The 18,403-nt window shown below is 42.1% G+C and overlaps 1 protein-coding gene across 1 annotated transcript in view; it reads left to right on the top strand.

Moving 5' to 3' along the window:
- LOC140195877 (uncharacterized) overlaps positions 1-18,403 on the top strand; it is a 456,388-nt gene that overhangs the window by 255,960 nt on the left and 182,025 nt on the right. The window lies entirely within an intron of this gene.

Genomic DNA, 18,403 nt, shown 5'->3' with positions numbered 1-18,403 from the left:
CACCAGGTTCTTAATTTCCTCTCTGTACTCAAACTCATCATTACCCAAGATACGGCCTGCAATTGTGGTGTCATCAGCAAACTTATATATTGAGTTTGATGGAAACTTGGCTACACAATCATGGGTGTACAGTGAGTACAGCAGGGGGCTGAGTACACAGCCTTGTGGGGCACCGGTGCTCAGAGTGATTGTAGAGGAGAGCTTGTCCCCTATTTTTGCAGCCTGGGCCCTGTCTGTGAGGAAGTTGAAGATCCAGCTGCAGATATGATGCTAAGGCCCAGGTTCCAGAGCTTAAGAATCAGTTTATTTGGAATGATGGCATTGGAGGCAGAGGTGTAGTCAATGAAAAGGAGCCTTACATATGTGTCTTTATTCTCCAGGTGTTCTAAGAAGGAATGTAGGGCTAGAGAGATGGCATCTCATTAAACTTATTTCCTCTAAGTTTTATGGTCTCTGCTCTTAATATTCTGTATGGTAAAGCTGCTCTTTCACTGGCATCTTCAACGGGCATAGTGCAATTGCTCCATCCTTCCTCTACTTTTTGTCATTTTTTCCTCTTTCCCCTCTCTCTTTGCTGCTATCTATCATTCACCGGTATCTGCTTCCCAACTCTGCCTCCCCTCCTCTCCCCTACCTTGCACAAACTGCTTGTCATCTTCCACCCCTCCTCCATCCACCAATCACCTTGGACTCTTTGTAAGACACACAAGATGCTGGAGAAACTCAGCAGATCAGGCAACATCTGTGGAGAGGAATAAACAGATGATGTTGCTGGCCAAGACCCTTCATCAGTCTGGAAAGGAAGTATGAAGAAGCCAGAATAAACAAGTGGTGGGGGGTGGTGAAGGAATACAAGCTGCCAGGTCTGGTATAAACTGTTTAATAGCTGAGTACAACACTGGGCCTTTTTCTTAGTGCTTCTCTTCTCCTCTTTATACTGGCCACGTCAGCTTGCTGTTCCCAGTCCCGATGCAGAGTATCAACCAGTAATGTTTCCTTTAATCGCACAAATGGTGCTTGTTCCAATGAGTTCTTCCAGTATATTGCAAGGATGTAATGTTGAGACTTTAGAAAAGCACTGATGAGGGTTCAAAGGAGGTTAATGAAAATGATTCCAGGATTGACGGGGTTGTCAAATGAAGAGTGTTTGATGGCTCTAGGCTTGTATTCACTAGAATTCAGAAGAATGAAGGTGACCTGATTGAATCCTATCAGATGGTGAAAGGACTTGATAGAGTGGAGGTGGAGAGGATATTTCCTAAGACCAGAGGACACAGCCTCAGAATAGAGGGCATCCTTTTAGAAAAGAGATGAGGAGAAATTTCTTCGGTCAGAGGGTGGTGAATTTGTGGAATTCTTTGAGACAGGCAGATATGGAAGCAAAGAATTTATGTATATTTAAGGAAGAGGTAAACAGATTGTTGATTGGTCAAAGCTTGAGGGGATATGGGGTGAAGGCAGGAGATTGGAGCTGAGAGGAAAATTGGATCAGCCATGATGAAATGGCAAAGCAGATTTGATAGGCCAGGTAGCCTAATTCTGCTCCTATGTCTTATGGCCTTATATTGTCTGTTTCTCAGAAGGAATGTTTTGTTTTGTTACTCTTTGGTCAGCTTAATTTCGGATTTAAATTGGTAACACCTCCACAGCCTCTCCATCCAAAGTCTAGGAAAATAATGATGTTAGGATTGTATTTTGTGAGGAAAGCTTAATTTTAACTTTATCTGGTTAATAAATGGATATAGAGTGACTGAACATATTCAGATTTTGGATGAAGTAGTTGTGGAAAAAGAAATCAGGAAACAATATCTACATAAATCCCAAAGCAAAAAATCTGCACATTCTTGAAAAGTTAACACAAATGTTCCTTTACGTTCAAAGTTGTAGTTTGGCTGCAGTTATCCATGCAGTTCGAATTGCGTTGATTTACACTCAATGGCCACCTGTACACTTGTTCGTAAATGCAAATATTTAATCAGCCAATCCTGTGGCAGAAACTCAGTGCATAAAAGCATGCAGACATGGTCAAGAAGTTAAGTTGTTGTTCAGACCAAGCATTAGAATGTGGAAGAAATGTGATCTAAGTGAGTCTGAACGTGGAAGGCTTGTTAGTGCCAGACAGGGTGGTTTGAGTATCTTAGAAACTGCTGATCTTCTGGGATTTTCATGGACAACAGACTCTAGCATTTGCAGAGAGTGGTACAACAAGTATGAAACATCTAGTGAGCGGTAGTTGCATAGGCAGAAACACCTCGCTGATGAGAGAGATCAGAGGAGAATCGCCAGACTGGTTCAAGCTGACAAGAAGGTGATAGTAACTCAGGTTACCATGCTTTACAACAATTGTGTGTTGAATGCACAATGTATTGAACCTTGAAGTGGATGGGCTTCAGCAGTAGATGGCCACATCAGATTCCAGTCCTCTACTTTATAAAGTAGCCACTGAGTGTATGTGGCCAGGACTAATGTCTTTGTTTTGCTTAAATGGATTTATGAGTTCATTCGGTTGGAATCTTAATTTTCTGTACCATGAGCAGCTCCCCTGCAGTTATGTATTTGAATAAAAAGTTGCTTTTATGTGATGTTTAACGATTACTTGTGGAATGTTTGCGTGAAGCAGGAGAAAAAAATGGATAGTGCAGCCTTGTTCAGCCTTTCTGCACAGTGCAAAGGCAATGTGTCACAGTGACCATGATTTAACAGCCTGAAGATCTCCCCAGCTGTTGAATGCTAACAAGCATCGTTCGTGACTGCCATCTCTCTGGAGGAGAGTAGGGCAGCAAGCTGGCTAGGTCATAGCATGGAGAGCAAAGAATGATGCGGTTCATATAGCACTGGCCAGCTTGTTGGGAAGGCAAAACAGAGCGAGTCATTTCAGAGACCAGTTTTGATTCTTACAATTTTAACGTTTGCTTATGAAGACCTAAATCTTTGACTTAATACTCCCAGTGTTATTATAATCTACTTTCTGATTCAAGCGCAAAATAGTTTCAAAGCTGGAAATTGGAATTAAAAGCAACAAAGGCTGGAAGTTCGCCGCACAGTCATAGCAGCTGTAGAGCGTTAGCTTGGTATTAGTTCATCAAAGTGCAATGATTATGATTAATGGTGGCATGGTAGCATGGCAGTTCTGCCACAGTCTGTAAGGAGTTTATAAGTTCACCCTGTGAGTGCGTGGGATTCCGTTACGTGTTCCAGTTTGCTCTTTCGTTCTAAAGAAGTACAGGTTAGTAGTTTAATGGGTCACATGGGTGTAATTGGTGGTGTGGGCTCATTGGCCTGGAAGGCCCTGTTTCCGTGCTGAATCTCTAAACAGATAACTCTGCAGATGGCTCCTGAACTGCTGAATATTTCAGACATTTTCTCTTTCTATCACCTGCTTCAAATTTACACAAGGCAATTGGCATTGCTATAAATATTGTTCAAACTCTTGTTTTCCAATTTCGTTGTTTTATATCACTTAATCTATCTGACAGTCCACATTTTTGAGCAAAAATATATTTCCAATTGTATTCAATCTGTATTTCACATTTCTCACAATTTCTCTTTCTCCTCTGATGAAGATTCCCTTGTGCTCAGATATCTTCCTGGAAGCAAATCCACCTCCTCCTCCTTAACCTAATATGGAGGTGAGGATGATAAGCCTCAACAAGAGATTCAGTCAGAGTGAGCATTTGAGTGTTTTTTTGGGGGGGGGGATTATCACTCAAATTACATCTACAGTAATCTGACTGTTAACAATAATGAAATCCAGGACCATCTAGACTGCCTTATCAAAGACCAGTTTTGTTATTGTGTGTAATATCTGACCAGTTGAGGGTACATTAAACTAAAGTAAAATAAGACTATTCAAACATTACAAATTGAGGAGTCAACAGAGCGTCATCAGTGTAAGCATTACAATTTTCAGAACTCGGGAAATAGAGTCTTAAAATATTGATCCCAAGGCACAGAGTTATTTTTAAAAGCAGGCAAGAATAGAGAAGAATTGACCATCTTGAACAGATAGCTACCAAATTTCCTTCACCCTTTGAAAGTCTTAAATCCATAATGAAGCAATAATTAATGAGATATGGAGTAGAGCCCAGTAAATGGAGGTGTTGATCAGATGTGATCTAATTGAATTAATATGTTCTTGATATTTCAGAATTCATATTTTGCCTTGCACATAAATGAATTAAATTTCAGTGCATGTTTAAATGGGAGATACAAATTTCTGCAGTATTACTTTGTAAATGTAAAAGCAAAATGTTTACATTGCTTTAAAAAATCCCAGGGAGCAGGTAGGAGGTTAAAAGGAAATATCCAAGTCCCCGTGGGAAGTGTAGCAAGGGATGAACAAAACACACCATCTGTGTAAAGTTTCCGATGGATACTGCAGCCCATTGCTGCGTGCAGGAGACAATGTGATAATCCGGCTTCTGTATGAGAACTTTGTGGTTTGGCCCCCTCAGTCGCAGCTGGCTCAGGAATGAATGAGACTGTGTGTTGCATACTGAATGAAGCCATTTGTATAACAAGCACTCAGGAAGGATGCAAAATTTGCTCTTGAATTATTGGAAGTTTGTTTACTGATTGGATCTAAAGCAATCTATTCCATTAACACCCCAGGTCAATAGGATGTAAACAGCTGTTAATCATGCTAAGTTGTTCATCATATAGTTCATCATATAACACGGAGAAAATATCTATAATCAATATATGTTTGTTTTTTAAATTACAATTTTGAGCCAATTTTATTACTATCCTTTTCACTTTTCCAGTGAATAGCCCATATGCAGACAGCTGACGATTAAGAGGTAATAAAATCCAAATATCAGAGACATTCGAACTTTAGGAGTGTTTTGTGAGTTTGGACAGATGGTAGGCTTAGTGGGGGTGTGGTGGCTCAGCCAAGTACACAAGCTAAGCAGAACCATGCTGATTATTTCTGCAAGGGATGGATAGTGTAGGAAAGAAATAATTTGCCTTTAATGGCTGTAATGAATTTTGGGTTATGTCAGATTGCAGCCCTCTGATCAGTCTGATGTAGATAGGTGAGCATAGACACTTTTGCTGTCACTGTGGTGTGCCAGGCAGAATCCTCCTGATGACAGATAAGCCTGCAGTACCTCATTCTCTACCGCTATAGTTGGACAAGCCACCTACATCCATACCCCTTCTGTCTGAAATACCATTCCTCTGATTAGTGTATCACAGATTCAGCATCAAAGTCTACAGTAAATCACTCAGAGGCAGAGGGGAAAATGGTAAAATAATGTACAATGTCAAAGACTTGCAGTGAACTCTTTGGTGAGTTGATTGTGGGGGAGGTGCTCTTCAATAGATGATAATGGATGAGATCTCATCTTTTACTTGTCTCATAGTTTTGCCTGAGATGGGTCTGGTAAATGTCGGTTCAATTAGTCTTGGGATGAAATACTTTGTTTTAATCCTTTCATTGCTGAGAAAGAACCACAATTCCTGAACATTTTAAAAAAGTGGACTGCATCTTTGAGAATTACCAGTAAAATGTCAAAAGAATGATTAAGTGATTAGATGCCAGCCACTTAGCAACATATTCACCTAATATACCGCCTGCACTGAATTTACGTATCAGAATGTGAGGTGGTACACTTTGGAAGGACAAACTCCAAGGCAGAGTACAAAGTAAATGGCAGGATACTTGGTAGTGTGGAGGAGCAGAGGGATCTGGGGGTACATGTCCACAGATCCCTGAAGGTTGCCTCACAGTTAGGTTTCATAAGTCGAGGGATAGAGTTTAAGAGTCGCGAGGTAATGATGCAGCTCTATAAAACTCTGGTTAGGCCACACTTGGAGTACTGTGTCCAGTTCTGGTCGCCTCACTATAGGAAGGATGTAGAAGCATTGGAAAGGGTACAGAGGAGATTTACCAGGATGCTGCCTGGTTTAGAGAGTATGCATTATGATCAGAGATTAAGGGAGCTAGGGCTTTACTCTTTGGAGAAAAGGAGGATGAGAGGAGACATGATAGAGGTGTACAAGATAATAAGATGAATAGATAGAGTGGATAGCCAGCGCCTCTTCCCCAGGGCACCACTGCTCAATACAAGAGGACATGGCTTTAAGGTAAGGGGTGGGAAGTTCAAGGGGGATATTAGAGGAAGGTTTTTTACTCAGAGAGTGGTTGGTGCGTGGAATGCACTCCCTGAGTCAGTGGTGGAGGCAGATACACTTGTGAAATTTAAGAGACTACTAGACATGTATATGGAGGAATTTAAGGTGGGGGGTTATATGGGAGGCAGGGTTGGAGGGTTGGCCCAACATTGTGGGTCGAAGGGCCTGTAATGTGCTGTACTATTCTATGTTCTATGTTCTTTATCTAAATGAACAAGCAGACCAGTTGTAAATGACTCCTTTTCTCAAGGCAAAGTGAAAGTGTGGTGGGTTCTTCTTGGCATCATTAAATACTGAGTTACAGGCTTCTGCCAGAGTAGGTGGACCTTTTATTCATCAATAAACTCATTACATTAAAATCAGAAATGGATGGGAGCATTGGAGGAAACTGATTTGTTCTATGTTAATAGCCCACACCGAAGTCCTGCTTCCATGTTTGCCGCACCAAGTTCTGCATTGTAAGCTTTTCTGGAAAGTTAGATTGCATGATGTGCAGTGAGAGCTAATTATTGGAACACACAATTGGATTTTGATAGTGGGAAGCAGAGGCTGATGGTGGAAGGTCATTCTGTGATAAGCAACAGCAGTGATTGGTGTTAGGCCCGTTGTTGCTTGTCACCTATGTTAATGATTTGGATAACAATGTCCAAGGCACAGTTCATAAATTTGTGGTGCCTTTGACAGTGAAGATGGTTATTGGGATTTACTGCATAAGTGGGTTAGGGAATGGCAAATGGAATTTAATTAAAATAATTGTGAGATATTACATTTTGAGAAACATATGAGGGTAAGACTTTCATAGTGAAAAGTAGGGCCTCACAGTGTGTTGTAGAACCTAAGAGTGTGAGTACTGTATATGATTCCCTAAAAGTTCTGTCACGGATAGCCAGTGTGGTGAAGAGAGCTTTTGGCACATGGGGCTTCAGACCACTGACTGTAGAAGCTGGGTATTTTGTTCCAATTGTACAAGATGTATATAAAGCTGCATTTGAAATACTCTTTTCAGTTTTGGACTCCCTGCTGTAGGAAAGATGCTATTAAGCTGGAAAGATTGCAGAAGAGATTAACAAGGATGTTGTCGGGATTCAAGGGACAATTGTATGAGGAGAGGTTGAGCAGGCTGGGATTTTTTCATCAACCTTTAGGAGAATGAGGGGTGATTTGTAGAGATGTAATAAATCACAAAGGACATAGACGGTGTTAGCGTAAAAGTGACTACTATATACATCGACTGATTATATGTACATAGAGTGACACTAGATGATGTGGATGTAGTTGTGGTGGAGTGGGTTAATGGGTGGAGGTGTTAATCAGTGTGATGGCTTGGGCGAAGTAACTGTGTCTGAGTCTAGTGGTCCTGGGTTGGATGCTCCACAGCCTCTTCCCTGTTGAGAGTGGGACAAACAGTCCATGAGCAGGTTTATGATTGTGCTGGCCTTTTTCCAGCACCTTAATCTATGTACGTCCACGATGGTGATATGTTGGGCAGTTGTAACTACCCATTGTCGAGCCCTCCTGTCTACCGCACTGTAGTTTTTGCATCTCACAGTGATTCAACATGTTTGGATGCTCTCACCCGCACTTACTGTAAGACTGTAAGTACTGATGTATGGGTGTGAACACTGATGTGAAGAGCCGTGATGTGAAGAACTCAGATGTGGATCAACATATTAAGACCATCTTTAGCATTGGTTATTATTGTAACCTGAAGTTGTGTGTCTTATTATTTTGTTTTTTCAGTTGGAGATCAGAACTGGCGATGCCCCAATCATAAAGCACAATTTTCCTTGAGTTGTGAATGAAACAGAGAGCAGTTGGTTCCTACACCGGCGTTTGTGAACAGGCTGTGGACAAAATCAATTTGCTAAAATAATGAAGGGCTGGAAATGCTATTTGATGCTAACAAGCCTTTGCCTGCCCAGTGCCATTAAATTGACACTTTAGATAAAGCTACTGAGTAGCAAACTAACTACTATCCACGATACACTTTGCAAACCAGGCCATATTCACCAGGAATTTGCTGATGGACTGGCAGCACTCAGTGTTCCGAGATCAAATTCCAGTCTTTTAAGTATTATTAACTGAAAGATCAGGAAGACTAATTTCCTTTTTGTTCAGTTGCTTTTGCTAATTTTAGCCTTTCAGGAGAAACTTGGCAAGTGTATAGAATGCATGTGGAACAAGAACATGGAAAATAAAGATTTTACTATTGTTCTCGAGTAGCTTGGCTTGGAAACACTACAATTAGAAGATTGTAGGAAGTAAGTGGAGAACTTTAAAGTTCATATTGTGGATTGCAGCTTTTTTTTTGGAAGTACAGAGAGGTGTTGATGTGGAAGTAGCTTTTAACTTCATTCTTATGGAATCTTTAAAGAATTTCAAAGATGTTCTACTTTTAACTTCAATGAAACAACCAGACTGAAACTTTAAAATATCTATGGTGCATCAATGTGAACTTTCCCATTTTCCACATCAGCAATTCCCATTTTCACTGAGTGAGGAAGTTAATTTAGTGAAGAACAATGCATAACTTTCTGCACCTGCTGGGATTTTGTTGGAGGCTATATGATCTCTGTATGGAAGAGGTTTATAGTTGGTGATGTGGGGAAAATTTCATCACATTATGTTGGCTTAAATTAAAAAATGGATCTTAAAAATCCAAAACTCAGGCAAACAGAGCTGTTAAACTGAATGATTTTTAAAGTTATGGTTCCCCATGCATCCCTGCCAAACTGCATTAGCTTAAATATGATTAACTAGCTAAATATAAGAAGCTGTGACCTCCCATGAATTACAGTTTACTCTCTCTCAATATATACTTGCTACACTATCACTTGTTGTGGGGTGTCGGGAGTCCTGTCTTGTCTAGTTTTCAATGACCAAGGTGACACAATGACAGTAGTGGTGCAGCAGCCAACCTGAGGCCCTGGTTGTATTTGTCAACTTTTGTATTTAAAGTAGGCAAACAACTATTGGACCCCCATGTTAGTGAGAAGCACAGTGAGAAGCAAACTCCTCTGGAGGAAGTACAGGGAAGAACATGCACTCACTATTGGATCTATGTCAACCTCTAGACCTAGCAGTAACTAGAAAAGGTACAGGCAGGTTTACAGACGATAAATTGTCCTTCCTATTATATTTTTCATGACATTTCAAAATGCTGTTCATTGCCGTGAAGTACTGTTGAACTATTGTCGCTGTTACAATATAAAAAAAGTAACAGCCAATTTATACATGGCAAACCCATGGACAAGAGTATGATAATAACCAAATCATTTTTTAGTGATCCAAACATGGGAGCATCTGCAGGTGCTGGAAATCCAAGCAACATACACAAAATGCTGGAGGAGCTCAGCAGGCCAGGCAGCATCTTTGGAAAAAAGTAAACAATTGACGTTTTGGGCCGAGACCCTTCACCAGTTCTAGCATTTAGTGCATTTTTTGGTAGTGTTGCTTGGTGATAAACAATGGCTTTGAATATCAAATATCCCTTTATCTTATTGAGATACAGCACAGAATAGGACCTTTTGGCCCTTCAAGCCGGGCTGCCCAGCAATCTTCCGATTTAATCCTAGTCTAATCACAGTGCAATTTACAATGGCTGATTAACCTAAATAACGGATGTAATGCTCTGTCCGCCAGAGAAAGCAGGATCTCCCGGTGGCCACAAATTTTCATTCCACATCCCATTCCCATTCTGATGTGTCTATCTACAGCCTCCCCTACTGTAAAGATGAAGCCACACTCTGTCCCTCTCACTATACCCCTTGCCCATCCTCTGGGCTTCCCCCCCTCCCCCTTTTCCTTCTCCCTAGGCCTCCCGTGCCATGATCCTCTCATACCCTTTTGCCAATCACCTGTTCAGCTCTTGGCTCCATCCCTCCCCCTCCTGTCTTCTCCTATCATTTTGGATCTCCCCCTCCCCCTCCCACTTTCAAATCTCTTACTAGCTCCTCTTTCAGTTAGCCCTGACGGAGGATCTCGGCCCGAAACGTCGAAACATCCTAGAGATGCTGCCTGGCCTGCTGTGTTTACCAGCAACTTTTATGTGTGTTGCTTACAACAACACTGTTATTTTTACACATTTCTTTAATCTGATTGCATATCTGTTCCTCAATATCCCAGGTGGCTATTAGGGGGTCTGTAGTACAATTCTATCAGTGTGATTGCACCCTTCATGGGTTCTACCCAAACGGACTCAGTGTCTGACCCCTCCATTATGTCTCCCCTGAGTGCAGCTGTGATATTGTCCCTAATTAGTAGTGCAACACCCCCTCCTCCTCATTTTTAACTCCTTCTCGATCTTCTTTAAAACTTTGGAAACCTGGTACATTAATCATCCATTCCTGCCCCTCTCTTAGCAGAGTTTCAATAATGGTCATTACATCATAGTTGCATGTACTGATAAATGCTTTAAGTTCATCACCTTTACCCATAATACTCCTAGCATTAAAATATACATACTTCAATCTAACTGACCCATCCTGCCTGTTATTTCGATTTTGCCTTTCACTACTTTCTCTGGCCTGGCCCAACGGATTTTTTATATTTAGTTTGGGGAGTAAGGAGAAACTTGGTTAAACTTGGAGACATAAGAAACTGTAGATGCTGTAATCTGGAGCAAACAACAAATTGCTGGAGGAGCTCAGTGTATTAAGCAGCATCTGTGGAAGCAGAAGGATGATCTGTGTATTGGGTTAAGACACTGCATCGAGTATGCAGAGTAGCCACGTGAACCATCGATCATTCTTCTGCATTCACAGATGCTGCTTGAAATGCTGAATTCTGGCAGTTTGTTGTTTTACACTGGCGTAAAATTTGAACCTTTTATTCAGGAGAAAGAATGTTACCAGATGATCCACAATAATATAAGAGAGTGGCATTTAGTTTGCAAGCTCCAATGGGGATACAGAGATGCCACTGAAGATGGCAATTTTCATTGGGACACACATAAAAGTTGCTGATGAACGCAGCAGGCCAGGCAGCATCTCTAGGAAGAGGTACAGTCGACGTTTCGGGCCGAGACCCTTCGTCAGGACTAACTGAAAGAAGAGCTAGTAAGAGATTTGAGAGGGGGAGGGGGAGGGGGAGAGGGAGATCCGAAATGATAGGAGAAGACAGGAGGGGGAGGGATGGAGCCAAGAGCTGGACAGGTGATTGGCAAAAGGGATATGAGAGGATCATGGGACAGGAGGCCTAGAGGGAAAGAAAAGAAGGAGAGGGGGAACCCAGAGGATGGGCAAGGGGTATAGTCAGAGGGACAGAGGGAGAAAAAAGAGAGAGAAAAAGAGTGTGTGTATATAAATAAATAACGGATGGGGTACGAGGGGCAGGTGGGGCATTAGCAGAAGTTTGAAAAGTCAATGTTCATGCCATCAGGTTGGAGGCTACCCAGACGGAATATAAGGTGTTCCTCCAACCTGAGAGTGGCTTCATCTTTACAGTAGAGGAGGCCGTGGATAGGCATATCAGAATGGGAATGGGACGTGGAATTAAAATGTGTGGCCACTGGGAGATCCTGCTTTCTCTGGCGGACAGAGCATAGGTGTTCAGCAAAATGATCTCCCAGTCTGCGTTGGGTCTCGCCAATATATAGAAGGCCACATCGGGAGCACCGGACGCAGTATATCACCCCAGCTGACTCACAGGTGAAGTGTCGCCTCACCTGGAAGGTCTATCTGGGGCCCTGAATGGTGGTAAGGGGGGAAGTGTAAGGGCATGTGTAGCACTTGCTCCACTTACAAGGATAAGTGCCAGGAGGGAGATCAGTGGGGAGTGATGGGGGGGGGAATGAATGGACAAAGGAGTCGCGTAGGGAGCAATCCCTGCGGAAAGGGGGGGGGAGGGAAAGATGTGTTTAGTAGTGGGATCCCGTAGGAGGTGGCGGAAGTTACTGAGAATAATATGTTGGACCCGGAGGCTGGTGGGGTGGTAGGTGAGGACAAGGGCAACCCTATTCCTAGTGGGGTGGCAGGAGGATGGAGTGAGAGCAGATGTGCGTGAAATGGGGGAGATGCATTTGAGAGCAGAGTTGGTGATGGAGGAAGGGAAGCCCCTTTCTTTAAAAAAGGAGGACATCTTCCTCGTCCTGGAATGAAAAGCCTCATCCTGAGAGCAGATGCGGCGGAGACAGAGGAATTGCGAGAAGGGGATGGCATTTTTGCAAGAGACAGGGTGAGAAGAGGAATAGTCCAGATAGCTGTGAGAGTCAGTAGGCTTATAGTAGACATCAGTAGATAAGCTGTCTCCAGAGATAGAGACAGAAAGATCTAGAAAGGGGAGGGCGGTGTCGGAAATGGACCAGGTAAACTTGAAGGCAGGGTGAAAGTTGGAGGCAAAGTTAATGAAGTCAATGAGCTCAGCATGCGTGCAGGAAGCTGTGCCAACGCAGTCGTCGATGTAGCGAAGGAAAAGTAGGGGACAGATACCAGAATAGGTTTGGAACATAGATTGTTCCACAAAGCCAACAAAGAGGTAGGCGTAGCTGGGACACATACGAGTGCCCATGGCTACACCTTTATTTTGGAGGAAGTGGGAGAAGCCAAAGGTGAAATTATTAAGAGTGAGGACTAATTCCGCTAGACGGAGTAGAGTGGTGGTAGAGGGGAACTGATTAGGTCTGGAATCCAAAAAGAAGCGGAGAGCTCTGAGACCTTCCTGATGGGAGATGGAAGTATATAGGGACTGGACATCCATGATGAAAATAAAGCAGTGGGGCCAGGGAACTTAAAATCATGGAAAAGTTTCAGAGCATGAGAAGTGTCATGAACATAGGTTGGAAGGGAGACATGTATTTAAGTATGGATAGTTGGAAAAATGAGATCTTTAGCTGTATTCCACTTGACAAAATTACTTACAATTTAAGGAATAAATATGATACATTTTTGAGTATTTGGCGCCCTTATTTACAAAAGATAGGATTATATGTACAGGTGCTCCGATGATAAAGATGTTGGTCCTCTGGGGAAAGAAACAAATACATATATTAAATTTATCTTGAATCCCATGGAGCATGTGGAGACCTTCCAATATCCAGGCAGTCCTTCTTTCTTTCTTTTTTCTCTGTTTTTTTTTTCTCTCTTTTTTTTTAGGCAAGTGTATGTTATGGGGGGAAGGGTTAAGGGGAGGGGGGAGGGTAGATATTATTCAATGTAATTAAATTTGAAAATTGAATAAAAAATATTTTTAAAAACGTGCTACACATGCCCCTACACTTCCTCCCTCACCACCGTTCAGGGCCCTAGACAGTCCTTCCAGGTGAGGCGACACTTCACCTGCGAGTCGGCTGGGGTGATATACTGCGTCCGGTGCTCCCGATGTGGCCTTCTATATATTGGCGAGACCTGACGCAGACTGGGAGATCGTTTTGCTAAACACCTCCGCTGTGTCCGCCAGAGAAAGCAGGATCTCCCAGTGGCCACACATTTTAATTCCATGTCCCATTCCCATTCTGATATGTCTATCCATGGCCTCCTCTATGGTAAAGATGAAGCCACACTCAGGTTGGAGGAACAACACCTTATATTCCGTCTGGGTAGCCTCCAACCTGATGGCATGAACATTGACTTCTCAAACTTCTGCTAATGCCCCACCTCCCCCTCGTACCCCATCCGTTATTTATTTATATACACACACATTCTTTCTCTCTCTCCTTTTTCTCCCTCTGTCCCTCTCACTATACCCCTTGCCCATCCTCTGGGTTTTTTTTTCCTCCCCTTCCCCTTTTCTTTCTCCCCGGGCCTCCTGTCCCATGATCCTCTCATATCCCTTTTGCCAATCACCTGTCCAGCTCTTGGCTCCATCCCTCCCCCCTCCCCCCCCCCCGTCTTCTCCTATCATTTTGGATCTCCCCCTCCCCCTCCCACTTTCAAATCTCTTACTAGCTCTTCTTTCAGTTAGTCCTGACGAAGGGTCTCGGCCTGAAACATCGACTGTACCTCTTCCTAGAGATGCTGCCTGGCCTGTTGCGTTCACCAGCAACTTTTATGTGTGTTGCTTGAAATTCCGGCATCTTCAGGTTTCCTCACGTTTGAATTTTCATTGGGAATTAAGTTTTAGTCCAAGCCTGCATAAATGAAACTCCCTGCTGCACTTTTGCTTAGATTGTTTGTGTAACCATCATCGTGTATGTTCTGTGGTTCTAAGTTCATTTTCCATTTCATTTGCTGAACTGATTACTGAGGTCTACAATCCATGAAGTATCTTGTGAAGAGTTAGGTTTAGTGTGTTTCTTCAGCTGTAAATTACTAATGTTGGCATTAATTTAGCATTTTATAGATCTGACTCATTAATTTATTCTAATTAAGGAAAGGTGTATTAGATGCTTCCTGTTGCTAGGTCAGTCACTGTGCCAATACCTGGTCTGTGTTGGTAGACATTTCAATCCTGTGTTCTCGGTCCTCAGCTGAGGGTTTCTCAGCTAGTAAGCCTGTCATTGGTACAACTGTGTTCTATTTTTGTTGGCAAGCTTCCTTGAATAATACATTTGATTTACATGCTTCTGAATTTAGAATGTTTAATCAGAAATTGGAATGAATATATTGATGCTAACTCAATAGATTTCAATTTTCTGTATGTACAATATCCGGAAAATAGTTGAGGTTCCATGTCTGTTTCTTGTCTAATGCACACATTGTGATTATTGTTCTGATCCTTTGTGGTTTGGCAGATAATGAAATGAACTTGATGGTACCAATCAAAAATTTGATGCAATTGTAACAGGAAACAGATTTTTTTCTTACTAGGATAACCTCATTTTAAATTAGCATCAAAATGAATAAATTGGAATTAATCTTAACTAATTTTAAGGAAGTAATTTTAAACTCTTCAACATCTTTTGTGTTTATTTATCTGGGCATATAAGGATTTAAGTTTTGATAATATTCTGACTCTTATGATGATTTTTTTATTTTTGGATGTTTGACAACCACACCAGAAAGTTTCCCTCGATTTACCACAGATTTTCCAAAAGCTACCTCTGTCCTCCTGCCTGCCAACACCATCAATTTGCTGCAGTCAGATTAGTTTAATTTATTATGTGTGTACTTCATGTAATATTTGTATACGTAAGTAATGGCTGCTCTTGGCAAAAAGCATCTTACTTTTAGGGTGTTCAGTGTGGAAATTGTAACCTCCTAAATTGGGAACAGATAAGAGGCACTTAAAATCATCCATTGACCTTTCTTTATTTTTACTGTCGATACAAAGATACAAGTCTCCAATAATTTTTAATTTTTATAGCAGCCATCTGGAATTATTTGCAGCCACATTAGCCTTCCATTTTATTTGCGTCTATGAGCAGATGTGTACTTATTGTAATACCATCATCCCCTCAAAACTAATCCGTAAACTCCAAGACCTGGGCCTCAATACCCTGTTGTGCAATTGGATCCTGAATTTCCCCACTTGTAGACCCCAGTCAGTTTAGATTGGCAAAAGCATCTCTTCTACTATCCCCATCAGCACAGGAGCACCACAGGCCTGTGTACTTAGGCCCCTGCTCTACCAGCTTTACACCTATCAGTTTGTGGCTCAGTACAGCTCCCACACCATATTCAAGTTTGCTGATGACACCACTATTGTGGGCCGTCTCAAAGGTGATGATGAATCAGCATTCAAGAGGGACATTGAAAATTTGGCTGAGTAGTGTCACTCAATGTCAGCAACACCAAGGCACTGATTGAAGACTTCAGGGGTGGGAAACCAGACATCCTTGAGCCAGTCCACATCAGAGGATCAGAGGTGGAGAGGGTCAGTAACTTTAAATTCCTGGGTGTTACTATCTCAGAGGACCTGTCCTGGACACATCGTAAAAGTGTAATTGCAAAGAAATCACGACAGCGCCTCTGTTTCCTCAGGAGTCTGAGGAGATTCTGCATGACATCAAAAACTTTGACAAACTTCTATAGATGTGTTTTGGAAAGTGTATTGACTGGCTGCATTACAGCCTGGTATGGGAACACCAATGGAAAATCTTTCAGAAGGTAGTGGATTCGGCCCAGTACATCATGGATAAAGCCCTTGCAACCATTGAGAACACCTACATGAAACATTGCTGTAGAAAAGCAGCATTCTTCATCACAGATCCTCACCACCCAGGCCATGCTTTTTTCTTGCTGCTGCCATCAGGTAGAAAGAGCAGGTGCCTAAGGATTCACACCACCAGGTTCAAGAACAGTTACTGCCCCTCAACCTTCAGGCGCTTGAACAAAATGGGATAACTGCTCTCATCCACTAAGATGTTTCCACAATCAATGATCTCACTTTAAGCACTCTTTATCTTGTTATTTCATACTGTCATTGTCTATTGCTATTTATTTATATTTGCATTTGCACAGTTTGCTGTTTTCTAGGCTCTGCTTGTTCTTCCATTGGTCCTGTTTGTAGATTAGATTTGCTGAGTATGTCTGCAGCAAAATGAATCTCAGCGTTGTAAGTGATGACATATATGAGCTCTGACAATAAATTTACTTTGAACTTTGAAGCATGTGATCTGTACCAACAATTTAGAGATTCAGCATATAAGTAAGTCAAGGGGACTCTTGCAGCTAAACGTTAACTGGATAAATGTGTCTGTGTCACATTGCGTTCATGAAAGTATTGCACCTCTGTGTGCTGAGCTTGTCTTTACTGGGGACTTGGAAGAATTATGGGGAAAATGTTTTTAAGGAGAAACAAATTAAAAAAGGAAGTACAAAGAAAACTTGTAAGCACTTTCTCGCACTGCATTTTGTTCTCTCACTAAATTTAAAGTATTATAATACAGATGAACTTTCACTTGAGACCCTGTGATATATTGGAGAGATAGAACGTAGAAATCCACAGCACATTACAGGCCCGTCGGCCCATAATGTTGTGCTAACCATGTAACCTGCTCTAGAAACTGCCTAGAATTTCTCTACCGCATAGTCCTGTATTTTTGTAAGCTCCATGTACCTATCTAAGAATCTCTTAAAAGACCCTATTGTATTCGCTTCTACCACCGTCACTGGTAGTGCATTCCACACACCCACCAATCCCTGTGTGAAAAACTTACCTCTGACATCCCCCCTGTACCTGCTTCCAGACACCTTAAAACTATGCCCTCTCGCGTTAGCCATTTCAGCTCTGGGAAAAAGCCTCTGGCTATCCACACGATCAATGCCTCTCATCATCTTATACACCTCTGCCAGATCACCTCTCATCTTCCATCGCCACAAGGAGAAAAGGCCAAGTTCACCCAACCTATTCTCATAGGTCATGCCCTCCAATCCAGGCAACATTTTTGTAAATCTTCTCTGCACTCTCTCCTCCCTGCAGTGAGGTGACCAGAACTGAACACAGTACTCCAAGTGGAATCTAACTAAGGTCTTGTTTAGCTGAAACAACACCTCAGGGCTCTTGAACTCAGTCCCACGGTTGATGATGGCCAACACACCATACACCTTCTTAACAACACTGTCAACCTGAGCAGCAGCTTTGAGTGTCCTATTGACACAGACCCCAAGACCTCGCTGATCCTCCACTCTGTCAAGAGCCTTACCATTAAAATTATACTCTGTCTTTAAGTTTGACCTACCAAAATTAACCACTTCACACTTAGATGGATTAGGAGAATGGGCAACAAAGTGACAAATGAAATATAATGTTGGAAAATGCATGGTTATCCACTTTGTTAGTAGTGATTGTGATGATAATTCTTGTGATGCAGTTCCATGACAGTGTTATCTATCGGGGCATGTTGATATTTTTTTGGGGTCAAGGATATGCAGGGGATGGAAGCATAACTTAAAAAAACTGTACATACACATCATGCGTGTACAAAGTTCATATTGAGCAATGGCTAGCAATGATTCACGACATGTGCTGGTGATATTAAACCTGATTCTGATTATTCCCAGCTTTACACTTAGATGCCCGGTGTTAGGGAGTATTCTGGAGTTATGTGAATATAGCAGATATTAGTTCAAACAAGAACCAGTTTTCAGTTCTTTAGGTAGATTTCAAGCAGTTCCTTGAAGTTTAAAGCCCATCTTTGTAACTAAGCAATACTGTCTGTGGAGCATGGGCTGCCCCAGAGCTTAGAGATGGGGTGTGAGCCCATGATTGACTCCATTTTTCAGTGAAAGCATCAAGGAAGATTGAAACATCGAGGTGAGCGAGTGTTCCGTACCTCTCGTTTGTCGCCGCTGAAGGAAGGTGACTGCATGTGACTGTCTCTCTCTCTCTCTCTCTCTCTCGCTCACTGCTCCTGAGGGAAGGTCCCTGCGTTCAAATGATCTCTCTC

This window comes from Mobula birostris, chromosome 4 (genome assembly GCF_030028105.1).
Source record: "Mobula birostris isolate sMobBir1 chromosome 4, sMobBir1.hap1, whole genome shotgun sequence".
Taxonomy (NCBI): domain Eukaryota; kingdom Metazoa; phylum Chordata; class Chondrichthyes; order Myliobatiformes; family Myliobatidae; genus Mobula; species Mobula birostris.
This window is presented reverse-complemented; position numbering and strand designations above follow the sequence as displayed.